Source organism: Pomacea canaliculata, linkage group LG6 (genome assembly GCF_003073045.1).
Source record: "Pomacea canaliculata isolate SZHN2017 linkage group LG6, ASM307304v1, whole genome shotgun sequence".
In the NCBI taxonomy this organism is placed as follows: domain Eukaryota; kingdom Metazoa; phylum Mollusca; class Gastropoda; order Architaenioglossa; family Ampullariidae; genus Pomacea; species Pomacea canaliculata.
Window position 1 is genome coordinate 1525253 of NC_037595.1, and position 26038 is coordinate 1551290.

At 43.9% G+C, this 26038-nt stretch overlaps 1 long non-coding RNA gene across 1 annotated transcript; it reads right to left on the bottom strand.

Moving 5' to 3' along the window:
* Positions 1 to 19703: 19703 nt before the first annotated feature.
* Positions 19704 to 24496, bottom strand: LOC112566434. Its single transcript, XR_003099587.1, has 3 exons — positions 24005 to 24496; positions 23558 to 23754; positions 19704 to 20487 (listed from the first exon to the last, which is right to left on the bottom strand). It is a non-coding gene; the product is annotated as an uncharacterized LOC112566434 (long non-coding RNA).
* Between the last annotated feature and the right edge of the window lie 1542 nt (positions 24497 to 26038).

The following is a 26038-nucleotide window of genomic DNA, read 5'->3' on the forward strand; positions in this document are numbered from 1 at the left end:
AAATAAGTGGTGATTACATTTAGCACCACCCATCCTATATATATAAATATGTATTAATTCTAGAGCGGTTTAACTTTTTCTTGTTTACGAATGGAGTTGATGAGTGTGTATGTGTGTGTGGCTGGTTCGTAAACGATGTCAGTGTCATGAAAACATGCATCAATGCTATTGTCAGCGGACATACACTAGCCGGCCTGCAAAGGAGGCTTTTTCAACTTTTCTCTGTTTCTTGGCAGAGGTGTCATTAAAGAAAAGAAAAAAATTAAAAAGTCTAAAAACGTTCACACCGACTTGTACTTTTGTTCTGCGTGAAGAAGTCGCAAGGAGAGTGAAATGTGTGTGTGTGTGTGTATGTGTGTGTGTGTTTGTGTGTGTGATATCAAGCATGACGAAGCTCAGAGTAAAGATCAAATGTGAATGGCTTTGAAATTTATCAGTGTCGTAGTATTTATAAATTGTTAATCAAGAGCAGCTGAAGATACAATGGAGGTCGAAAGACAATCTTCCGGGCGATATTCTCTACATGGTAACCATTTCTCCTGAAGGTGAATTGCAGGTAAGATGATGGCGATGCCGAGCCTCATAACATCACAGGTATTGTCACCTCGTACACCACAGGTGCTGAGTCCTCGAGGAGTTGAAGTAGGTGAGGGCAAAGGCCTTCAACTTGGCCGTGGTAGAGCTGCTAATTCTAGCATCCACACTCTCCAGCCTCATAAAAGGAAGATGTTAGCTAAGATGAGAGAGGAGTCTGGTCTCTCAGATGGTTTTCACAGCAACAGACTCTCCTGCTCATCCTTTCACACTAATTCACCCGCCCATCGGGAATCTTCTCTTTCCCCGCTACTCCAGGGCAGAGAGGAAACGGCGAGCCATGGACGTATAAAGATGGGGATATCAGTTCGTGAACAGGTGCATGAGAAGAGATCTGGAGCCAAAACACCCGATTCTTACTACAGTAATAAAAAATAATAATTATAATTATTGAATGTGCAAAGCGTATTCCCCTTGTGGACGCGAGCTCGATGCACAAAAGACAACAAACCACGATGTTTTCACTTCTGCACCTCCACCTTCTCATGCTGGTACCCCAACACCAGTAAGCAAAACCAAAGGTTAATTAACATTGATTCTGTGAACACTATTCCCCCTTTCCCTCCTCCTCCCTAAAAACCTTTTCTCTCTGGGGAATGTCGGTCACCATTGACTGGAATACAGACAACAGGCCCATTCTCTCTCCTATCTTATCGAAAAATGATTTTTAAAATAAACTCGAAAGGTTCCACTGTCTGTGTGGCGTCTGTGCCCCGATAACCCCCCGCACCCTCCCCTGATAACGGTAACCTCAGCTGACAGTGGAACCTGTCTCTACACCTGCTCCACTTTCCCCAGTCCGTGGTATGCAAAGCCATACACTCGGCTTTTGCCTGCAAGCAGGAGGAAAACAAATAAAGAAAAAGACAAACAGTCAATCATCTTCAAACCGAAGATGCAGATGTCAAACTTAACGGTCGCCTGCTGTTGAAGCTTCCTTCTGAGTGTTCATAAACAGCTTGCTGGGAAGAGAGTCGTTGATCCTGTCCCGATGACCCTGCGCGACGGTGACGGTTGCAGAGGGCAGAGGTCAAGTATGGAGTGACGGTAAAGATGTGTCATTCAGTCTAGAGTGCATGTCCTTTGGTGTCGAGGCCCAGCTCAGCCGGTTCCTACACTCATGTGCTTGCCATGGAAAAGCTGACTGTACTGGCTCTTGAAAAATAATCACTACATGGCAATAAGAAAGTCATAATGTTAATGTCTCCATCACTGCATTAGAAAGCAATTAACGTTTTATTGCTAATTGAGGAGTGCAAGAAACTTGTTGACACTAAACAATGATGGCTTCTTTTCTTGCACAGTTTTTAAAAAATGTGGGAAAGTAATCATTTTGGTATGCACCTTTACCTTGCAGTCTAATTTACACCACAAAAACAGAAGCAAGTAGTGTACCTGTACAGTGATTTATACAGTGGTGAGCTAACTCAAGGTTCGAAAACAGTTTAATTTATGATTCCGTCTGTCATTCCCTTGGAACCTCGTCCTTGACAGCAGGCCTCAAGCCAAATGTAAGAGTTCTGTTCACTATCAAAGTCAACCCACCCTGACACGTTGTTAGGACAATATTTGAACAGCAGTGCAAGCAAACTCAACAGTCTTTGGAATGTATGATCCTACTCACCCCCCGTGACTTGCCTGCTCGAGTTACTCTTGCCTTACTCCTCGTTTCTTCTACCCCGCACTACCCCCACAGCCACCCCCATCTCGCAGCCTCCTCCCGTCCCCAGAGCTCTTTGATGTGGCGAGGCGGTAAAGTCACACAAAGAGGTATAAAAAAAATATTTCGGTTTTTATCGGAAGCGAACTACTGGAGTTATTAGTTTTCCTGGCGACTCTTTCTGTCCGTTAGTTATCTAACCCACGCACGGAAAAATGCGAAAGACCACTATACAAAAACTCAAGGCGGATGTTTGCTCTAAATATCACCTGCACATGAAAAAGTATTTTATAACAGTCTGTGGTTTGGCAGAAATCCAGCGTAGTGGCAGTTGAAGGGAAAAAATAATTCTAGACAAAGCATGCAATATTCGCAGTCGGAATAGCCTCCTATCATTGGGGGTAACGACTTCCTTTTTATTACAGTATTTAGCAAATAATAAGCCTCTCTTGTTTGTTTACTGCAGTTCGTGAACTCAGGTGTACGAGTTCGTTCAGTGAGCAGTGCTCACTCAGGGCGAGGTGCTTCACTGACGTCATCACGCCACATTATTGACCTTTGATCTGCGCGCGCTCACGTGCGGATTAAATCCCCTTGACGAAAAGCGTGACAGGGTTCTGTCAAACATTTCTAACCTGTACAGGTAAGGGCGTGGCTTGCAAATCAAAGGTTCCGCCCTTCCACCGTTGTGACTGCCTGCTGATCACAGCAGCTTTGTCAAGGTCGCAGACGTCAACGTTGGTCACGTGAGCTAGGCTCTGACGTCATCTGGGTCAGCACCAGCGCAAAACGAAAGTGGAAAAAAGAGGGCAACAGGTACCTCCACACCACTCGATTCGTTTACTTTGCCCGAGAAACAGGTTTGGACAGGTAACTGCTGTTTCTAGGAAAGCGATCTATATTTTGGTAATGTCCCCCGTCTCGCTCTTAACCCTCCCTCTTGGTGTTGAAAAGTTCATAAACGAGGTCACTGTTTCTCTTCCCTCACCTCCCTCTCGTCCACATCCACCCACACACTCTCTTCTTTGCTCTCTCTAACTAACACACATGAACTGTAAAAGCTCGCTGGCACTGAATGGGATTCGATCAAAGCCTGTGTGGCCCACTGAGTGACCAGGTTTGTTGTCCCTCGGACAAGCACAGCTTGGCAGAACGACCTCATTACCACAGTCCAAACATACCCCGCCATGCCAGACCTGACAGCCTCCCCAGCGGCTAAACCTTCTGTGCTGCTGCATCTGTCTAGTCCCTCCGACGACCGGTCCAGGCCAAGGGTCTGACGAGAGCTGAACCTCCCTCAAAATGCTGGACAGTTGATTTCTTGCAATAAATCAGGACAACAGCAAGTCCTTCTGTCAACTGTCCATGGTTACAGCAAAGTTGATAAATGCAGCCATTGGAACAATCTGTAGAATGGGGAGGGTAGGACACGCAGGCGTGCGCACAAACACACCTGAGCTCGTTTGTCACGATCCTCACGTGCTCTGGGGTAAGAGGTCATTAAACTGCTTTCGTCACTCTTTGCCGTTGTGGTCACGCAGGCACCTGCAATGTTGTTTTGATGTGTCGATTCCCTTGTTTGGCGTGACATGTCATACATAAAGTAGTCCGTGGTGACGTGTCAGTGTATCTGTAGTAATCCTATGTAAATTCCCTCCATTTCTCAGATCTTCATCAAAGGTGACAGGAACTTCCGTCTGCTTTATGGGAAGATGATTGGTGTGTGGGTGTTTCTTTTTTTGCTCGTTCAAAGCTCTTTTGGATGGCTTCAAACGAACGATAAAAATAGTACGCAGACCGAATTGTGATGCACCTAAAGAGAATAGCCTATGAGTGAGAGGGTTATCTATAAGAAACGAAACCAGGGGGAGGGTAGGAGGAACGAACAAATCGTGGTTATCTTCCCCACTACTCACCCACCCTCGCACCTTCCCCGCTTGTGATGTGCTCCTCGCGAATAAGCTGTTAATAACAATTAACAAGAGTTAGAATGAGATGGCACACTCACAAATCATTTCTATGATTGTACACAGGTCACTCACTATCCTACCTGCCTGTGTGCCGACACCAGCCATGAGACATTGATACTGTACAGCAAAGTTTCTGTTTGGTTTCGGTCGTAGCCACACACATTTCGACAAGTTCGACGGTTGGTCTGGAGGCGGCGATAAGCACGTAAGTGCATTCAGCACTTCACACACAGCAGCTAGCAGCGCTTGGCGAGTTCAAAGGTTAATGCTGCACACAGCACACGTCACTGCCAGAAGAGCTTCCTCCGCTTTGGTGTCAACACACATCAGCTCCACCAAGCACTCGTAAACAGAGCCTGGTGCACGTGCTGGGGTGGGCCACCCGTGCTGGGGTGTCTGCTGGTGAGCGGTGTAAGCAATGACAAGCTCGGGTATGAGGTCAGAGATATGGGGGAGAAGATAGGGAGAGGGAAACAGGGAGAGCAAATAGTAAATTATGCAAAAGACTGTCGCTATCTAGCAGTTCGCGGAACCCCAGTGACCTGGCTGGCCTTGAAAATAAATCGTTTAGGAAGGGGTGACTAATACAATGCGATTTAGACACACACACGATGCTGATAAAGAACATGGATGATGTGATCAGTGCTTTACAAAAATACAGAAACAATCTGTGTGCGAGGTGCCGACTCCACGTGCAGGGGGTGCTGATGGTGTACGTGATGTCTTTGTTTTCTTGTTTATACAAAACAGTAGGGACTTGGTGTACTCTGGTTCTACATTTACTTCTGACATCTCCCTCCACTGTCCTTCCCCCACACCATGGTTGAAGTAACAATGTGAGCAGCAGACAAACTCAGGTCGTCTTGCTAACAGATCCTGTCTGTGGTGCCAGTACTAACATTCTACCTGCCTGCACCCAGAAATATCAATCCCCGAAAAAAAAGTACCTCTGCGGATTCGGATACAGTGGTTTGGGAGGCAAACATCAGGCTGACAGATGGCAACAATTGAGGCTGAAATAAGGAGGATGATGACAAGCCTCACACTGATGAATTTCATTATTAAGTCTCCACACAGACCACCCCAGTCATCATGCAGTCTTATCATCTGTATAGATGAGATCACGTGATATGTACCCGCCTCAGGACAGACTATACTGCACCACCTGGCTGCAAGGTACACCTGGTGTCATCTCCAATGTGCTAATCCTCGACGGAATTGTTTGCAAACTGATAAATAATGTTCACACAGCTCACTTAATAGTTATCAAACACGATTCAATGTCCTGCAAATATAGGAGGGAAACAAAAAACCGCCAGCAGCTTGGAGATAAGAAGGGAGACATTCAGTTCGCAGTCTTGGAAAGTTTCCTGCTTGGAGGACATTAGTCTGATTCTGGCTGCAGCTATCTGGTCAGTGCACCCATCGCCACCGGTGTGGAGTCAGTCAAGCGAGACGATAGTGATCTCATCGTGACGACTGGCTGGACACAAGTTACTGATGTGATTCTCTGAATGGCGGTCCGCTCAACACATTGAGGGTGAAAGACTGTTATTGCAGACCCTGACAGCCATTAATGTTTTTTTTTTTAATCTGAATCTTCCTTTTCAATCCTTTATTCGTGCTTCTTTTCTTTTTGTTGTTCTGTATTTTTTTTTTTTGTGTTTGTTTGTTGTTGTACAACCTTAATCATATCTAATATGGTAGCACATTATATGTTGGCGAGTGTGCATGTATTTATGAGTGTGTGTGACGTAGTATGATTAGCAAGGACGGCGCATGGTGTGTGAAGCTGGATCACGTGTGTCTGTCCGCCATCGTTTGGCTGTGCGGTGGATGCACTCTCCTGTTGTTTAGCCTTGACCTCGCAGACGCACACGTGCACGTGACACAACAGGGCAGTCGTCAGGCCACCACCCTCTCCCCTCAAGTGGCTGCAAACCTGAATATCAGCGTGTGTGCTCGACCGCGATGTTCGCACACATTCACCTCTGACCCCGACCTACAGATGTGCGTTAGAAGCGGCCACGACCTTGTTATCACCGAGCAGTGAGCGTAACTCACTCCCGGAGCACGCTGACCTTTCTTCCGAGGTCGGCTGAGGTCATGTTCCTTGTTTGTTTTGTTCGTGAAGCGCAGTAGCGCGGTGTACCTTTAGGGACATGTGTATTTCCACCGGAGAGTGAGTGTGTGTCCGGGCAGTCTGGTGTATGAGAGAGAGACTCAATGTTTGAAGGAAATACGGATAAAAAATTAGATGGAAGTTGTTTCTGGTAAACAAGGAAAAGTAGTGGAAAAAAAGAAAGAAAGAACAGAGGAGATGAGAAAGAAAGTGAAAGAAATAAAAAAAGAAATACATTGCAGAGGTTGCGAAATATCGGAAGAAATAAAACATGATTACAATCTAACCTCTTTTCATGGAATAACATTTTTCAGGCGAAGGGAAAACACGAAAGTCCTGTTTCCTTTTTTAAAAGAAATGAAATAGCAGATGCGATCAGATAATGCTGGAATTTTAAATCGTTTCCATGAAATAACAAAGACACGTTCGAATGAGCAAATGAGAATTGCAGAAATGCTTGCGGTGAAAAAGAAACTATTTTGTTGATTTCCTGTGATAAAATTTATTTATAGAAAGCTGTATGCCATTTCCTTTTGGCTTCTTATACCATGTCTTCAGCAGCAGTTATCAAAACTTAATCCCAAGACATTTAACTTGTCTTCCGACCTTTGTTTTTCTTCTCTTACAATGCATCCTATTTTTGTAAGAGATTGCTTCTGCTTGTCTTCGTCTAAACACAGACCTTGATCTTCCAACCATTGTAATGGAATCTTGTCCTCCTACGCTAGCAGATATTTTTAAAAGTCGAAAACACGAGAAGATGTTTATATATCCTGTTGAATGTTCAATTTTTTTCTGCGTAGCGAGCTCTGTAAGAAAATCTCGAATCGCGAGATAATCTGATCCTTGGTGTCCTGGTGGGCAACAGGCGACCACGCTGACAACACCACCGACCTCATGAGCCTGTGATAACCTTCTGCACCGGAAGTCAACGAATGAATCTCAGGAAGCACACCACTGGGTTATAGGTTTATCTGGAGATGATAAACAACTTTACATCCTTTTGAAGAGAATGTGCAACTAAACTTCAAACAAACGAGTGAGATAAAGAAGCAAGCAAACAAACAAACAAACAAAAAATATGCAAACAAATAATTGGTACGCAAACAGCTCTCTGGGTTTAAAATCCAAAAGGGGTTGTGTGAGAGGTTTTCATTGTCAGTGAATGTGATGACAGGAGCAATTATAATGTTCTTTATGTATACCTTGGCAGAAGACTGTGGGAAGCATTCTCCATACCTCATCCACAAACTCTTGGCTTGACAGAGAAAAGACAACCCGCGACCGAGACAAGCAGGGAGATAAGTGATGCAAACCTTTTTCGGGGAAGATGTTTTCACACTCGGTGGTGTGAGCTTTCTTTCTTCTCTTCCTTCTTTACTCCTTCCTACCACCCTATGGAGACCAAACTCGTCCATCTCTCTCATCCTCTCCCTCTCTCTCGTCTCTGTGTCAGTCTTCTTGAGATTTTCCGTTTGCAGTGATTGACTAGACATGACCACTTCTCAATAATCACCAAGAATGTGCTTAGGGGTTTGCTTTTTTATTCTTTTTTTTTTTTTTTTTTTACCAAAAGTATGGTTAGTGATACACGAATGTGGTGATTGCTTATCGCTGAGAGGGAGCTAAGTATACCATAGAGTGGCCACATATACCAGGTTTACTGCCAGATGTAGACAGTAAAACTATTTAGATGGTGCTCTGACTTGTTTGATTTTCGAGTTGGAGGGTTCAGTCGTTAGAAATTTTATAAGGTTGTAAAAGTTTATCAATATTGCTATTATAACAAGTGATTACTTCAGACGGAAAAAGGCGATTTTATTATACAGCTGGCGCAGGAATTGGAGAAAAAGGACATTGCCCATCGCGCCTTGACTGACATTAATAAGATATTGATATTCTGTGAGTTTTTTTCACGCCGATGCATGCATACTGTTATTACCCGACATTTTATTTTCTTGTTCTTTAATGCCAGGGACAGGCGGCCCCTCCTGTAGAGGACGTCTCCATTGAAACCTGAGCGCTACCGCCGCCTAGCGGAGGCTTGTACGACCAAGGCGGACTAATCAGTGTCCACATTCTCGGGATGACCTCCCTTGAGTGCGGTCCTCAACCTTCAGCATCCCCAATCGTCTTCGTCCGTCCACGGCGGCCCCTCCAACCTTCTGGGCGGCTTTTGAAAGAGCGAGGCAAAGAGCAGGTTTCACGTGCAGCCTGGGCTTTGTGCGCGGGCTGGGTCCACTGTCTGATGCTCGACATATTTGTTCGGCCAACTGCAAGGGGACAAATTAGACGCTGCTGTTGGTTCGAAAAGGCCGATAACTCGGGCGGTCTACTGTCACATTCTTCCTCCTTCTGTGCATTCAGGTGCTTTTTGCCACAGGCTTCTTTGTTCTTGGCCGCCTGGGAGGTTGACGAAGAGCTCAAGGGATCTGCCAGTGTTGGGCAGAAAGCACGCGAGTTTTTAGAGTTGTCTCCCCACCAGTCACTGCGTTGCGTCAGTCGAAAGAATTCTGCAGTTTGATTCCATCGAACTCTGAGAATTGTTTCAGACTTGTCACATTAATTCCGAGGAAGGTAAATTTATTCCTCCCTCCGTTCAAACAGACACACAGAGAGAATGTAAACTGTGTACAGTTGTTGTGTACCAGTTAACTCAGTCTAGGAGTCAGTGTGGACTCACTGGAGAGCCAGGCTAAGCCCTGTTGGTAGTGAGCACAAAGGATATGTAAGGACAATCATTGTCGAGGGTGATAATGAGATCACATGGCAGCTGATCGTGGCTTTAGGTGGTGTACACCAGTGGACTTTGGATGCCGCGTGGTTTACCCTCATAGAAATTATAATTAATAATTTTACAATGTTATATAAAGTGTCACGAATAATTGTTATACTTTACAATGTCTATAAGTGTCAATACCATGTAAACCAACTGGGTTCTGCAATGACTGTAAAATATTTTGACTTTGTAATACCATAAGAGGTATAATTGTGTGAGAAAGTCAGTCTTAGTTACACATTTTATTGAGCTGGCATCTTAGTGTATACCATTGTTTGGGCTTTTTTTTAATTATTCCATTTATTTTGTAAGTCTCGAAATCTGTCTTTAGAAATAAGCCTAGATAACAGAAAAAGGTAAATCCCTGCACAAGATGACCAGTCCACTCTTTAAGGTTAGTCAGCCAGTTCGTCCGTGAGTTCGTTGAGCTTCTGTACATCGCCTCGATGACCTGGACGAGACACTATTCGATGTTGAGTTTACATGCCATTTCCTATGGTGCCAGACTCTGTTAAAAGCATTTTTAAAGTGTGGGAATGTGTGATAGAAGCATCTTTTATGTTTCAGTATCGACTCACCTGTCTGAAGCCATCCTGTTCTTCTGTTAGCAACCCTTTCGTGGTAGGACTGATGCAATTCTATATTACTTTCAGTATGGCTGTACTTGCGTTGATTATTAAGCTTATTATTCGGTAGTTCTCGCAGTTTTGTGTTCCTTTTTCTGGAAAGGGTATAATTACTGAGTGTGTCTATTCTTTCTGTTCTCTTTATAGCTCAGAGCAGTGAAACCTCCCGCCCTGCTTGATCAGGACATTGCCAACACCAAGTGACTTTCCTCCCTTCAGACTTTGGGGACTGGTAGGTCAGCAGGTTGATTGTTTTAATATACTTGTTCTAAAGGATGTTAGGGTCTGAAAGTTTAGCAGGTCTTTCCAACATTCGTTTGCACTACCCTAGCATACCTGGGCCGTTGAAAGTAGCACATCTTGATGTTTCCAGTGACGATGTCCTCATCGCAGTTCTTCCTCCCCCAAGTTCTTCACAGCGAATGTACCTCCAGCTTTGGCCGTTAAGATTTCAGAAACGTTTGGGTCTTGCAGTTTCTCAAAACCAAGGCGAATTCTTTTATCCAACCAGGAAATTTTCAAATGATTTTTGATGTTCTTTAAACGCCATGTGGACAGCGTCCTTTACTAATAACCTCCATGATGCCGCCGGGTTTTTTTCACATCATTGAACTTCACGACTATAGAAAGATAAATCCCTAAATTATTACCGACATGTGAAAGGCAGTGTAACGGATGAATGTCAAAATAAAAGGAAATGGAAATTTACTGCACTTTTTTTTTACAATTTCACAAATGACGATCATTATCATTGTTAGATTATTAATGTGAGACCGGCAAATGGACTGAAACATCAGAGATTAGGGAACAGAAGAAGGAACTCTTATTACATTAAACACTGAAAATATTTCCTGTTTGCGATGTCATGCATTAATAGTGACCCACGACACGGTGTAAGAGTCCTTGCAGCAAGAAAAAAGTAGGTTGCATGACAGGTTGGAAAAGTGTAACATATATATCTCCTCAATTTTGTATCTCCTTCCTTTGCCGTCTTTCGTTTTTTATGACTTAACCTCAGCTTCAGTCTGCGTAGCTCAGTCCTGTGTTTATTTACAACATAATTCTCATAAAATATGTTATATTTAGCAAGTTTTGCCTTACACTTTACACCTTCAGTAGTCATGCTGCCTTTGTATATATAAAAAAAAAACCGAAACCGCTCAAGTCGCAGGAAGAAGATAAGGTCTAAAACCTTTCAGGAAGGATTTGAATAATGCGTATGTCGGCGGTATAAGATAAAGTTGATACCTTGTGAAGGAGTGTCTAAACCACAACTTTGCTACAGTCACAGATGTTGCTGATGACAATGATTTAAACATGAGTGGAACTCACCACGAACCTCAGATGGCAACTGACAGAACAGACATAACTGCCTGGGTTGCTGCACCAACCCCAAGAATGTTTAGAACAGATGTTTCGCTAATGGTTTCTTCTTCAGTGCAGGAAGCGTGTGACACGCTGATAATTCTCCCCACGGGGTTGTGGGAGGTCATCACGACCTAAAGGAGGCTCTGTGAAAGACTGTCGGACACAGTTGGTGACGGAGGACAGGTTTGGACCAACACTCACTGCACGTGTGCCATCAAACCATCTACTCACCGCATGTCCTCATCTTAAAGACCAGAGCGACTGCTCAGTGTCATTAAAAAGTTCATTGAAACAAATAAAGACGTGAGTAATTAACATATTGACGAGCGGCAGATACGAGCCTCTAAATATCAACATCTGGTCACGTGTGCGCCAGTGTCAACATCGTGAGATCATGTTAAAGCATGGCTGCAGTCTGTGATATGTTTGTTTGCGTGCTTGCAGCTCTCCCATTGGCTATAACCTGACAACGTAAATATATTCACCTGGACGCCGTAGATTTTACCTGTGGCTGCGCGTGTTGACCGCGTCTGGCTTGCCAACGGAAGGGGGTGAGGGAGGGTTGTTTGTTCAGGTTAGAGGAATTAGTGTCATGTAACTCATCCGTTTGAAAAACAAACAACAACTCGTGGACAAGGGGCCTTTAGGCTGAACCAGTCGAGAGAAAGAAGCAAGTCACACCTTTGCACACACTCAGACCTTTCGCATCTGTAGAAGCGAACTTGACTGTTCAGATGGACAGATGGGCAGATGGACAGACGTCATTACGCACGTGTGACCGGACTACAAACTTATATTCATCCACTGCACGTGCAGAACGAACATTAAATTCAATTTGCTTTAACTTAGTATAAATGCTGCGTAATGTTTTTGTTTATTGTAGTTTCGTGGACACCCAATATCACCCATGACAGGACAAAGGTTGTCAAGGTAGCAATGTTCATGACATTGTTACTGACGTATTGGCGGTGTGTCAGCGTGTGTCACAAAGACATGGATGGCTGTGACAACCGTTGTTGTGGTCGCGAAGGTAGATGGTGTCGGTGTTGAGTGGAGGGAAAAGCGGTTGTTGCTGGGGGCTGGGAGGACGAGTCATTATTCAGAGTTCGCCGAAGGTGAAAAACTAGATCGCACAAGACAGATGAGTCAGCTGACAGACACCCTATCATCAGGATTGTCTTACCACGTGTTTGCATGCTCGTGACTGGCTCTCACGCGTGTGCGTGCGTGCATGTGTCAAAGCGCGTGCATGTCTGTGAGTTGTTGATGGTCTGTATGACTGCGTGTACGTGGTGTAGAGGTGGTATTTGTCTGCGTGCATGCATTATTAAGGTGGAGGATGTGGTCCGGGTGGACTACAGAAAGCTGAATCAACACTAGCCTTAGTCAACAGAGGGCGGGGGCTCGTCCTAGTCACGATTTCTTGTTCATGAATAGGACAGAAGTGCCGTCAGGTCACGATGTAGCCTCGGCCATCAAGTCCTTGTGATGAGTGATACGGGACATAGCAACCAGGGGTTCACTGTTCACAAAGCTGGTCTTACAGGACATAGCAACCAGGTGGTTCACTGTTCACAAAGCTGGTCTTACAGGACATAGCAACCAGGAGGTTCACTGTTCACAAAGCTGGTCAGGCTGTGTTCGGCTACTTCACACCTGGTTCACTTTCTTCACTGCAGTCATCTTCTTGTAGTTGTCGGTTGAGCTGTAAATGCACTTTCATGTTCACTCTGCTAAAAATAGCCCCCGCCCATCCTTGACTGAGTATAACTCACCTTTAATATTGACTTGTTATGGTCTCCGCCATTTTAAATCTGATGGCAGAAGATTATCGTATGAAGCTCCTCCAGTACATTATCCACAGGTAAAACGATTTAATCAGCTCAGGTAAATGTGTTTCGTGAACACGGGGGCAGGTAATGTCTTTATGAGAATGTCTTGCTAGTGAGGTGAGGCATTGTGATGTTATTCATTGTTGTGTGTGGTGTTGTGTCAGTGGAGTCCATGTGAGCAGTTAGTAATTGTGTGATAATGTATCAGCAGCCAGGTGTGATTGAGTGATATCGAGTCAACTGGAGTTGAGGACGAGATGCAATGCCGATATCTATTTAACGATACAATAGTCCGTAAAACTTTCCACTAAAAATAACTTTCTTTGTGTCCGGCTGAATTGCTCTTTTAATGTCTATCTCAAAGTCCAACTTAATAATATTATATCAAATATATCAACGGACAATGTGTGATCGAATGATATAATCAACAAGATGAAATGCCGATAACTAGGTGGTGGGGGAGAGCGATACAATATTTTGAGAAATTTTCATCGAAACGTAGCATAATACTTTATCTAACTTCTCTTTATAGTTGGATATAAAACTATATTTTTTATTTCGAATATTTTAAGTCCCTCTGAATGATCTTTAAAGCCAGCTGAAGTATAATTGTATTATCCAACCGAATGACACTTTTGAATGTTTCCAATCATGTAAAAAGTAGTAAGCTGCCAAAGCGAGCTTCGAATCACGTAAGATAATTATTTTGCTAAAGAGTTGGGTTGAAAGCCTTAGAGTTCAAGGTTCAAGCTGTCACCACATAATACATCTAATAATAGCTGATATACTGTCATTATTTGCTATGAATGTTAAGAATATTATATAAATATGTGATACTGTTTGATCAATGAATATAAATAAAATGGAAAAAGAATGATCCTGTGAATATAATTGAATATGTGACCTACTGAGCTGTTTGATTATTTTCTGGCTGTTGCCTGCTGTTGGGGGCGGGGGGTAGCTATTATCTCCTCACACTGCTTAGCGACACATGACTTTGTCTAATAATAGTGATGACGATGGTGGCTGTATCACATACCAGTATGTCAGTATGTGTGTCTGTTGTTGGCTGTGAGGTCTTACAGTCATTAATTGGTGATGGAGCCCACGATCTCTCTGTCATGTGCTTTACATTTTCCCCTTTTTCCATCTCTTGCTTTATTTGGAGTAGTTGGAATTAGTTTCGTTATCAGAATTTTTTTACAGAAAAGTCTTTTCACTTTGATTCTTGCAGTCTGGTAATTATGTCCTCCTCCCACACAATCTCTCCCTCGTAAGAGAAGCTAAATTTGATGAGCGGACTGAATTAAGCCTGGCGTGTGGGCCGAACTAAACCTGGAATGTAGGCGGAATCGAACCTGACATGTGGACTGAAGTAAACCCGGTATATAGGCCAAAGTCAATGTGGCGTGTGGGCTAAAGTAAACTGATATGTGGGCTAAAGTAAACCTGGCATGTAGACGGACATAAACCTGACGTGTAGGGTGAAGTAAACGACGTGCGGGCTAAATACACAGAGTAGGAAGAAGGCATGAGTGTAGATGGTGTAGAAGACGAGTGTAGATGCTGTGTCAGCAGCTCCAGAGTGCGTTTACCCTTATGTCATTCCACTCACAAGAAATGAATCCATCGTGTGACCGTCACCCTGAAATGCTATCCGTTTGTCAGTTGTCGAGGAGGCAGCGAGGGCAGTCAACTTCTCTCCATCTCAGTCACGACAAGTATGTTGCTGTGCTCTGTTCGTTGTCTGCCTCCCTGTGGCTTTCGGCTTTTTATTTTAAATCGTTTCTGACAGAAGTCATCCTGGTGACGATCCAGCAACACCACCGGAGAAATGGTCGCTGTATGTAGCTGCTGTTCTCCCAACACAAGGTATCCTCTCTACGGCGAAAAAGCACGGTGCACTTGATGACTCTCCTCCCACAATACCATCCCACCCACACACACACATCGCGCGCACAGCGGGGACCGGAGCCAGGTTGCATTGTGAAAGTGGCTGCAGCATGCGTGATGGGAAATTATCGAATCCTACTTCCTCGACCATCTGTCAAGGCCCCAAACACTCATACACATAAGCAGGGCAGTCGTTATTTCAAAGGTGTGCCCACACCTTGCACTGACGCTCTATGACGTCATAGTATAGCGTAACAGATTTACGGCTGCATTAATTTACGAGATTAGTGTCATGTGATCTTTTTGTAACACTTGGCTAAAGCTCGAAGTAAGATAGTGTTTCGCAAACTCTGTGGTTATACGTCCTTTTGGTTTTAGCGAGATATACACAGACATCGCCATGCACAGAATCAAGTCAATAACGTGGACGTCAATATTGTACCTGGATACGGTTACGTTGTCAAGGCTTCCTCCAATGGGAGAGCCGTATGTTAATTAGGCAAATCTTGGTACAAACGTCACGTAACAAGTGTGACCTCTTTCTGTGCATTGGGATGTCTGTACACGTGCATCTCGAGAACAAAATGGGAGCAGTCACCTAGATTTGGGGAATAGCATTTCGCACTGAGCTTTACCAAATCATTTAATTTTTTTTATTAATTGCCCCACTCCATCACCAGTAGTCCTATAAGAGAAACAGGAAAGGTTCAAACTATTTCCAAACTGTGCGGGTAGGGGAGCCTGACCTGTCCTCGTGATGTTCATGTGAAAATGTTCATTTTGAAAACGCCTTTACAGAGCATAAACTATTAATTTGAATTTGCCTATTAAGGTAAACAGAGAAGAGTGGTGTGTGGATTCTAGTTATTCGCCTTGTTACTGTCGGTAAAAGAGTCTGGTGGAGGTTTGAGTAGAAAAGTCTTCTCGTGCTTGCAGACCTACAAACCAACTCCTCCCTCACCCCACATCCCTTAAGGCTCGTCTCCTCTGTCCCGCACCACTGACGATATTCTAAGAGAATTGTCTCCCGTCTGCAAGGACTCTGGCACTCGTTGTCGTGAATGTTGGGGTCTAAATTTAGGAGTGCTGTGCCAATTCATCATGCTGGCACCGTAACCTAGTTGTCGCGCTTCACCACTCCCTGTCCCTCACAACGCCACCTACTTGCCATGAAGGGCTCGGTACAGCAGCCCTCGGGGGCGCTCGCTATAGAACAGATTAATGAGGCGGAACGAGTTCGTTTTGTCAAATGGAATTTTTTCAAGACCGCTACCCCACTGCATACTCAGCTCTCAGCTCTCCAATTTATTTAACCATCTCTATTTTTTGTCATTTATTTATTTTACAGCTCACCTCGAAGTTTGTTCTAATTTCTTGTACTGTATGTCCCGTCACTTCTCTTTTTATAAATACTTTTTAAAAAAAAATTCTATACCCCTAGGGGGCCATATCCTGGCCCTTTTTTTCTATTCCTTGGAAAAGTATACACATATGAATAACCTACCGAAACAGATACATAGATATATTATACAACATATACATTCAGAAACAGATTTCAGAAATGGACAGAAGGGGGTGAGATGGGGTTGGCGGGGGTCTGAGTTGGAGTACAAGTGACAAATAAAGAAGGAAGTAAAAGTGATATACAGGTGAGAGGGTAACGTGACGATACGGGGGATCGATATGTATCGCAAAACTTTAGGCAGACTGCTTGCAGCGAGCTGATTTTTATTCACCGATTTTTATTTTCCATTAATCTTTTTATCTCTCTTCAAAACATGTTTGAGGGCTACCTTTCAGGACTGACATGTGAGCACACAATACTCGTTTGCCTAGTGCTTACAAAAGACACTTGAATTCTTTTAATCCAAACCTGTCCGAAATTTGGTCCGTGCTTATCGGTAACGCTGGTAGGGGTAGACACTCTTTTCCTTTTTATTTTCTGTTGTCGTTGCTGCTGTTTTTTTTTTTTTTTTTTTTTTTTTTGAGTGTGTATGTGTATAATAAATGCTATTTATAAAGATAGGAATGTGTGTGCGAACATGTATGGATATGTTTTTAATATCTCAATACCCCATTAGAGGTGACAGAGTAAAGAATCTTGAAATCTTAAAAAAAAAATCTGACAACACCGTGAGCCCGTTGAAAACGTTGCTTGAGTCACGTGACGCATGGTTGATCCTGATGGCCGGTTGCTTGGTCTTTACAAAGTTTGGAATAAACTGGTCTAATGTGCCCATCATACACCTGCTGGAACAACGGAACAGACGTGTGTGTGTGTGCGTGTGCGAGCGCGCGCGTGCCTGTGCCTGTGTCCGTGTGTGCGTGCGTGTGTCCGTGTGTACTTGCCTGTGTGTTTGGTCCTGATGGCACAATGAACTCTGATGGGGCAAACTCAGGCAACAGCTGGTTGTGCGCCTGCTTGCGTTCGCAATAAAATGATTCGATTGAGTCAAGTTGTTGCCGAGTACACTGCATGATTATTGAAGATACATTATCATAAGCAACGCTCACTTGCCAACAAAGATTTGCACAGCCCTTCACTTTAATCCTTCCACTCCTAAATTAATTATTGCCCAAATTAAAATATGTTCTCTCCATATGAAGCAAAAATGATCTGTATAAATGATTTAAATCATTACTGAGAATCATTTGCGTGTATTTAAAATTTAGGCAAGGGTACTTTTTCGAAGAGGGCAAATCTTAGCTTCTCGATGATGGTCAGACTGTCTTAGTGTCTACAGTTCTACCTTGGACCAGTCTTACCTTCTCGATGATGGTAAGATTGCTTAATGTCTATAATTCTACTCTGGCCCAATCTAATTCTTCGATGTGTGTAATTTTACCTTCTCAATGTGGGCGTCTATCCACCTTTTCTACCTACCCATCCATCAGCATGTAGCTTAGCAACTGCTACGCCATCTAACGAAATAGAAGAGTGAATACCCGGATCACTAGGTGTATTTCTCATCACTGCCATTTGTATATCCTGACACCCCTTTGCAGACCTTTAGCCTCTGCTTTCACACGCGGTGTAAAAAAAATCCCCAGACCTGTGTGCTTCTTTCAACCGTGGGTAGATACAAAAGACAAAACCCACGATTTTGTAATAGTAGACGTGGACGTTTCTGGAAATGTGATAAATTCTTGCTTCCTCTTTGAGTGCATGTAAAGAGAAAGCTCGCGTTTCTCTCGCGGCAGAACATCTACAAATGGCCCTCTGGGCTTACAGCCACACCAAGAATAAAGACATCTTAGCCGGATGACAAGTCAGACCTGTCTTCGCGGGGTAGGAGGGAATGGTGGTGTCAAACTTGCTGATTGCCCGATGTTGCCAAATGTCCGCGACTAATAATTCCAGGAAAAGGTCGGAGTTGGTGACCTTCTGCAGGTCAAAGTCACACGTGCTTGACGTAGACTGAAGAAAAGCTAATGAACTGCAGGCACTGACTACGACAGGCACACCCATGCATCAGGGGCACGTCAGCAAATGTTCCCGCAGAAAAGGTCAGCGGGGGAGACTACTTGAATAAAAGTTCAGCGTCTGCCGCAGCGGCAAAGGACCAAGCACCCGAAAAACGATCTTCGTTGGACAGGTGTAAATGTCAATCTATCGATTAAAGCTTTAAAACACATACACACTCCTGCATATGATGGAAGCAGCTGATCAAAATCGCTCTCGCCATCTCTCCCTCTTTTGGGGATGTTTTCTTTTTTAATATTTCCTTTGTCGTGTGTATGAAGTATGTGGTGAGGATGCGTGAGCAGGAGCCTGGGTGTATATGAGAGCATATCTTCCTAGATGCTGCATGTTGACACCTATGCAGCTTTCTGTCGTGGGTTTGCAGAAGACAGTTTTAATTGTTGTTATAATTGTTTTATTTTCTAAGGTGTGTAACTAAAGTGACATGCTCACACCCTTGCTGGAGCAATAAAGAATCAAATCTCAAATCCCTCTTATTAGCTAAGCAAACAATCAAGCAACCAGAATGACTGGCAGGCTGAGTTGATGACGAGACACCATCATTCTAAAGGACAAGACAAAATGTCTCCGAGTGTATCGGTATCACATCGGACAAGCCAGGTCAAGCGGGGAGGTTCTGTTCGATCCACTCGGTCAATGTAGCACCTGGCACCTCCAGGTGGTCAATGTCTTGACATTCATCAATCTGTAATCAGCAGCAAATGAGGATAGGTAGACAGGGAAGGAGGGTGCAGCAGGCTGTCGCAAGGCAGCTACTGCACGCTGCATCGCCTGCTGCACGCACTGCACGACCCTCTCACCGTCTGTGTGGCGGCGCGGGGGCGGCAGTGGTGAAGGAGAGAGAAATGTGTGCGTGTGTGTGAATGTGAACAATTATGTGACTACTGGCGTGTGGGTGAGGATAGGAGTAAGGGAAGCCTCTAATTCGTCTATTAACATCTGTATGCTCGTGCTAGAGAGTATGCTTGTGTGTTTGTGTACACGCGTGTGTTTGCTTGTGCATGCGTGCATATATATGTATAGACAGAGAGCATACAGAGAGAGAGAGCATCTCACAACGTTGTAGAGGGTGCTGTAGTCATGGGGTTGTGGCCACAGGACAGCTGTAAATTAATTAACCGATTCACCCCAGGGTTCGCTCCGAGAGGACTCCACAAAATCATTGTGGATAAGCTTTTAGAAACAGCGTGTTTGCCACCAGGGCCGTGCTTAGGGGCAGGCGGACGAGGCATCTGCCTAGGGCCCCGCGCTTCAAGGGGCCCCGCGCTTTTGATTGATATGGTAACTAGGCATATGGAAAACCGTGTGATCGTGGCGTGAGGGCCCCGCACATGCCCTTTGCCTCGGGCCCCGCGGGGGCTAAGAACTGGCCTGTTTGCCACAATGACATAGCAACTCCGACTTTGCTGTAGACATTAGCTCACATTTCACTGGGCAAGTCAAAGGGAAGCTCTGCAAGTAGATGAAGGTCACCAGAGTTCACTTTCCGACGATGACACAGATGACCTTTGAAGGTCTGTGGTGGAGGTCACTCTAAAATATGCCAAGATCATACACGTCCAGAATGTTCTGTTCCGAGATGATGCCATACACGATTTCAAAAATAATGCCGATGTGTTTTCGATTTTGCCAACTTGTGAGCGAGATTTGTGTCGACTTGCTGTGATTGTGCCCAGGACCTTACAGCCATGTTGCTTTAATTGAGGATAGAACTCGGCTAAGTCCATCAGCTCCAGTTATTCCCCTCCCTCCCCGCTAATCACACACCTGCAGCAGTGTGACGTGAACTCACCTGTCAAATATTTGCTGCGGGCTCAGCTTTCATCAACACCCGCGGACTCTTTTCACACCCAGCCCAAAACTTTATTTCACCTTCTTGACGTCATGAACTCCCCATCCTCCCCTTCAGCTTCTGCTGTTCGTTTGTCCCCTCCCCTGCCCCCACTAAGCTCCACATGAAATGTAAACTGTCTTCCGCCATGGATGGTGCTGACAGGGTGTCATACGTTTATGACATCAATGCACTCCTTCTCCCATCTTCCTTTCTCCAGATACTGCCTCACAAACACCGCCACACTCAAATCAATGACTCGCATATGTTGTCAACGCTGCAGCCAGTAGTAAAGATGGCAGTATTCCTTGGCTGCATCCTTGGTGACCTGTATGTCAGTAAATAGAAAACAAAAGGTTATTCACTCAGGTTCTGAAAAATGGCATCTCGTCTCGAGCTTAGTTACCCTGCGATTTTCAAAGCAAAATAAAGGGTGAAGGCAGTGTGGGTAGAGCTCTAAACTCTCACTCCAGCAGCTCGTTTATTGCAGTGTCACGTGACACTTGTCACTACATGTAATAAATAAATGGATGCCTAGCCTGGTGGTCAGTGCGCTTTACTGTGCAACAAAACTTTGTTGTGAAGCAGCCTTCACCACCCTGGCCTTAAGGGGCTGGCTACTTTGCCGTTGCTGGCTCAACCTAACATACAACTTCCTTCTCCTACACACCCCTGCCACCTAACAGCTGCTTAGCAAAAATTGGTACCCGTCTCATCAGGGAGTTCAAAGCAGATTTTGATACCCGTTTCATCAGGAGAGGTGATAGCAGAAACTGGTCATAGCAGCGGAATGAGAGGGTTGGGTTCTACCTTCTACACTGCGGCTCATTAGACACAATGAGCCACTCACGTTGACGACAGCTTCTTAAGCTTAAGCTTTATGTTTTGGCTACAGCGTTGGACCGGCGAGATCTGCTTGTGTGCGCTTCACTGATAAGTCATCTGTCTAGTCTGGAATAGTCGATCGATAGAGCAAGCGAGCAGGGTACAAGAGAGAGAGAGAGAGAGAAAAAAAAAGCCGTAAAAAATGTTTTCAACGGCTGCAGCATCTGTTTCTTGTCAGCTCTCCTTACGTCCCATTACAGTAACAATAGCTGTTTTGCCTGCTCCAATGTGCTTTAACTGGAGGAGAGAGCGAGAGGACACACAGAGCCGTGCGCACACGCACACACTCTCTTGCTTGGTGCTCTGATAGTCCCGTTCGTCTGCCACATCTAGACACCCACGCGCCTACACGTGCTCAGACGGCCCCTCTCTCTTCTCTCCGTGGATCAATGTGGCTGCCCGAAATAGCCCAGAGTAGCTATAAACGGAAACATGTCTGGAATGGCCAAACCACCGATGTCCGTTCCAGACGACTGTGACGCCCTCCACCTCCCCGCCCACCTCTCAAGGCCCTCTTTCCGATTTCAGGCATCACCCTGAGCTGTCTAGTGGCGCTGCTGTTCAGGTAGCTAGCGGATCAATGTTTGTTTGGGGTGTTATGGGACTTACAGAAAAATAAAGACAACCGGTGTTAAGAATTCAGACTTGCTGGCCGTGATTTGCTCGGGCTTGTGGGCAAGCTAACCTACCACTGGCAGCTGCACCAACTGACTGTCACGCATCGTTTGTAGTTCTCTCTTTTCAAGCTGTAATCATTTCCGCCATGGGACACAGCGAAGAGGTATATACAAACATTGCCACATACAGACCAATGACTCGCATCTGCTGTCAAAGGCTTGCAGCTGAAATGTCGTTGTCGTGTAAGAATGTGCATTTGTGTGTGCGCGCATGTACGTTAGTACGTATGTTTATGTGACTACATGAACACGTGTTGCTGTTTTTTAAGTTACTGCATAATTTATGCACTTATGCTTGTAACACTGCTCAAAGGTGCAAGGTTAGTATACTATTATAAAGTTAGGAGCAGATAACCGATATTTTGCTCCATGGTCTGCTGGTTTGGTATTCAGAGCCGCAGGACTAAGAATATCTTGGAGCGTGTGGGCAAGTACACAAAAACAGCTGAGAGTACTGTGTGCGAGCAACGGATGACTGCAAATGTTAGGAAGATTGTCGTAGATAATTGTGTTAGCTAAATGTTTAGTGTTCGTCCCATGTGAATAGAGTTTCCATACTCTCAAACTTCAAGAGTCGTCACAAAATACTTTAGTACCCAACTCTGTTATACTTTCGAACAGCCATTGCAAGGGGCTGCAAGTTAAGTGGGTGTGAGAAGGGAGTGGGTGAGAACAGGATGTGAGCTGTGCACATAATAGTTTGTATCTTGATGTACTTTGTAAAGCTGATTTGTTTTTTTGTTTTTTGTTTTTTGTCTGAAGCTGTGATTGGTTATGTTCAACACCACCTCGCCTTATCTCTCTACAATAATAATAAAGTTTTTGTCATATTATCTTATTGTTGTGATGTTATTATACTGGTAGGAGTAGACATTAGCCACGCAAAGATTTGGAACTATTTTAATCACGTTTACTTTGCATTCAAATCATTTAATACTCCTACCTTAGTTCCGCATTTGTTTAATTAAGCAAAAGGTTGCTAATAACTCTTAAGACAGATCGGAATTCGCTTTGATTCTTTTATTTTTAAAGTTATTTTTCAAAATTGTGATTCAGTTTTTGTCACTATGGTAGCACCTCTTTCACGACATTCATGCCATCTGACCTGGGAACCTTACCTTATCTGACCTGGGAACCTTTTCGTCATATAGCCTGGGAACCCTTCCGAAGAAGATGCAAGCTTTCTTAATAAAATCAGAAGACTGGATAAAGTTGCCGCAATACTAAAATATCTGAATGGGAAACCTAGACCATTTCGTCATTCTTGTTTCAAAATTTCCCTAAAATGCCTTCTAAAACTTGCGCTCTAAAACGTGTTATTGAACTCTGATTTGGCAAAATTTATAATGGGGTCATTTGACATATTTTCATTTATCGCATATTCGACAACTTGTCAGATTTAAAAAAAGAATTAATTTCACGAAGAGTGTGAGTGTGTGTTTTAAAAAAAAAAAAAACCAAAAAAACAAAACAAACAAGAGACAGAAATTTCCGAGCATTAACTGTGAGATAGGAAAGGACATCAACACCACATAGACTAACAGTTGCAGAGATCGACCGATAGAAGCACAGACAAACAGAAGATCAAAGGCATCAGCCTCCACATCATTAGTATTTCTATCGTTTGCCAATTTTGTTTTGTTTTGTTTTGCTTTTGTTTTTTGGTTTGTTTGTTTTTTTTTTATTTACATATATCTATCTGAGAAATCTACACTAATAGTGGGGGTGTGGAAAGTTTTGTTTTGATGTCGACAAACCAGCTGTGTCTCTTGTTTCAGAATTTCCCGTTAGCGCTGATGTCAGTAAACAGGTATTGAGAAACTGCAAAAATATCACCTTTACGACTCTTGTAAGTGGGAACTGTTTTGCTGTAGGCAAGGGTTGAAATGTTGAGTTTCCTGAATTATTTTCAGCGACGACATCCTAAAGAAACTCTCCTGGCAGGCAGCGGCTGACACTGGGAAAACTTCATTCCAAGAAAAGCAGCATACAGTTGTTTCTCGGATGTTACTCACAGGTTCCATACGCCGCACCTTCAATCAGTCAGCAAAATATTTCCCACCCCAATGAATTCCGAATATGCGGCATAGTCTAGCCAAAGTTTGAAAATCCTGACAAAGATCCTTATGCATGCTGGAAGTTTATAAGATTTTTTTCCCCGCGAAGCCAGTTCCGCACATTTACTGTCGGTTAATTCATGTGCATGCTTGATTATGTTCGTCATTCACAAGTATGTCTTCCCCACCACTCCCGTCTCCGGGCTGTCATTTCGCCGTCACTCACCTGCAGGAAGAGACTCGAGGAACCGACTCGATGAGTTTGATCCCCTCGAGTTATTCTCAGGTAAGGAGTAGGAGGGGGAAGTTATTTTGTCATCGACTTTTATATTCAGCCAGCGTCCTAGGAAACTTAGTGCAACATCATGGACGTCTCTGAAATTTCCTGCTGCGAGCAGACGACTTCCTACTTGACGTCGTCGCTAAATATAGACTTGACGATCCAATGAACTAAGCCGAGAAGCTGACATGGCCGCGGGGTCGGTTACTAAGACAACAACGTGACCGGACTGACGCAGCCGAGCGTACGAAGGGCCCTGCGGAAGCGTATGACAGCAGCAAGACACAATATCTGTTCCGCTACACACACGAACGATTAAACACATCACTTTGCAGCTTCGAGTACTTTCCTATGAAGTTTCCAGCTAAAAACGACACTTCAAAATTTGAACAGTAAAATCCTTTTAACTACTCGATCGCACTTGTTTAGCTGACATAGTTTTGGAAACATCTATAGCCCACCTCCTCGTGTATCCCAAAAGACACAGTAAGCCCGGTTATGAAAGTAAACATGCTACTAACATAATAAACGGTACATTGGATTTACTCGTATTTAGACAATTAAAACCAAACATGTTTTTCCGAAAACAATTTATAATCCGCGCCATTTCAGTAAGGGACACAAAGGCACACGTGGTCCAAACGAGAAACCGCGAGATTTTCCTGGACTTTTCAGTTCTCAATGTCGCGTCTCAAACATGTTACCCCGAACTTGTATTACTGGACTGCTGGAAGACGATATTTTTTTTCCCAGTTAACTGCTACTTGATACTACAAAGCTTCCGGTTTAGTCACATTCATTGTTTAGGCTCGCCGAGACTAACAGCGGAGTCTTGGCAGACAGACAGCAGTCCACCCATACAGGTCCATGATGTCATCCTTCCTTTCAAGTACTCAAAGGTTTGACAGTAAACGCTCGGACTTGTTTACATGTCCGTGATAAAAGCTTTTCGCAAGCCCCAGTCGCCACAAATCTCTTGCCTGTCTCAATTTTAAATGGAAGTAATGCATCTTTTTTTAGTCTTTTGATGACATCAACTCCGAGATTTCTCGAGATTCGGTAAAGCAAATGAAAAGTTGAAATTAGATCATCTGCAGACAGTCTTCCCTTTAGATAACATCAGAGATTGAGGTGGCTACAGCATTTGTATGAAACATTTCGATTTAACGATCTTAGAAGATTCTTTTTAAGAAGAATGCTTATAGTTTAACCATATAGTTTATATAGTTTAATGTGTATATAGTTTATGTAATTTAACACTTACTACTATTACTGGAAGGCAAAGAAAGATTTTCTTTCTCCTCTGTATGCTTAAAAAGCCATGAAAGAAATTCTGTGTGACTTAAGCTTTTGTGTGTAACAAGCTAATAATAATTATGTTGTTGGTACACTCGCTCGCAACATTTAACCTTTTCTTCCTCTTCTCCCCCCCCCCCCTTTTTTTTTTTTTTTTTGCCTTATTCATTTTCTGTAACCGCTTGTTAAATTATTATTCTTTTATCTAAATCATCCTTGCCTTTAGAGTTTCACTAGCATATCTTGCTTTGCCCTGACTTGTCAGGTAGACTGTACCTGTCTTTGCGTGTGTCAGCCATCTTGCAAAGTGGGACGAGCGAGTTCAATGTTTATTCACGTTCTCAACTTGAAGTGGACGAGGGGTGTGGAATGCTGAGCGCTTGGTTTACCTGGCAGGCTGACACAGGTGCATAACTGAAACCATCCGTTACGCCCACTTCTTAGTCATGTCTTTTGCAAACACCCGGATATACACCCGACCTACGAGTTTGTAAAGTGCCCATCTTACACGCGGTCGCTGTATCAAGATAACAAAGTTTTCCCCTTGATGTTATCTATTCTTGGTCAGATGGACGAGCACCAAAAAGTAGACAACTTTGAAATCTGTCAACTCCAACTTAGATGTCGATTTTAACAGAAGGCCATTACATCAGTTCATCAGTTGCCTGGATGCATAGTGAGTGG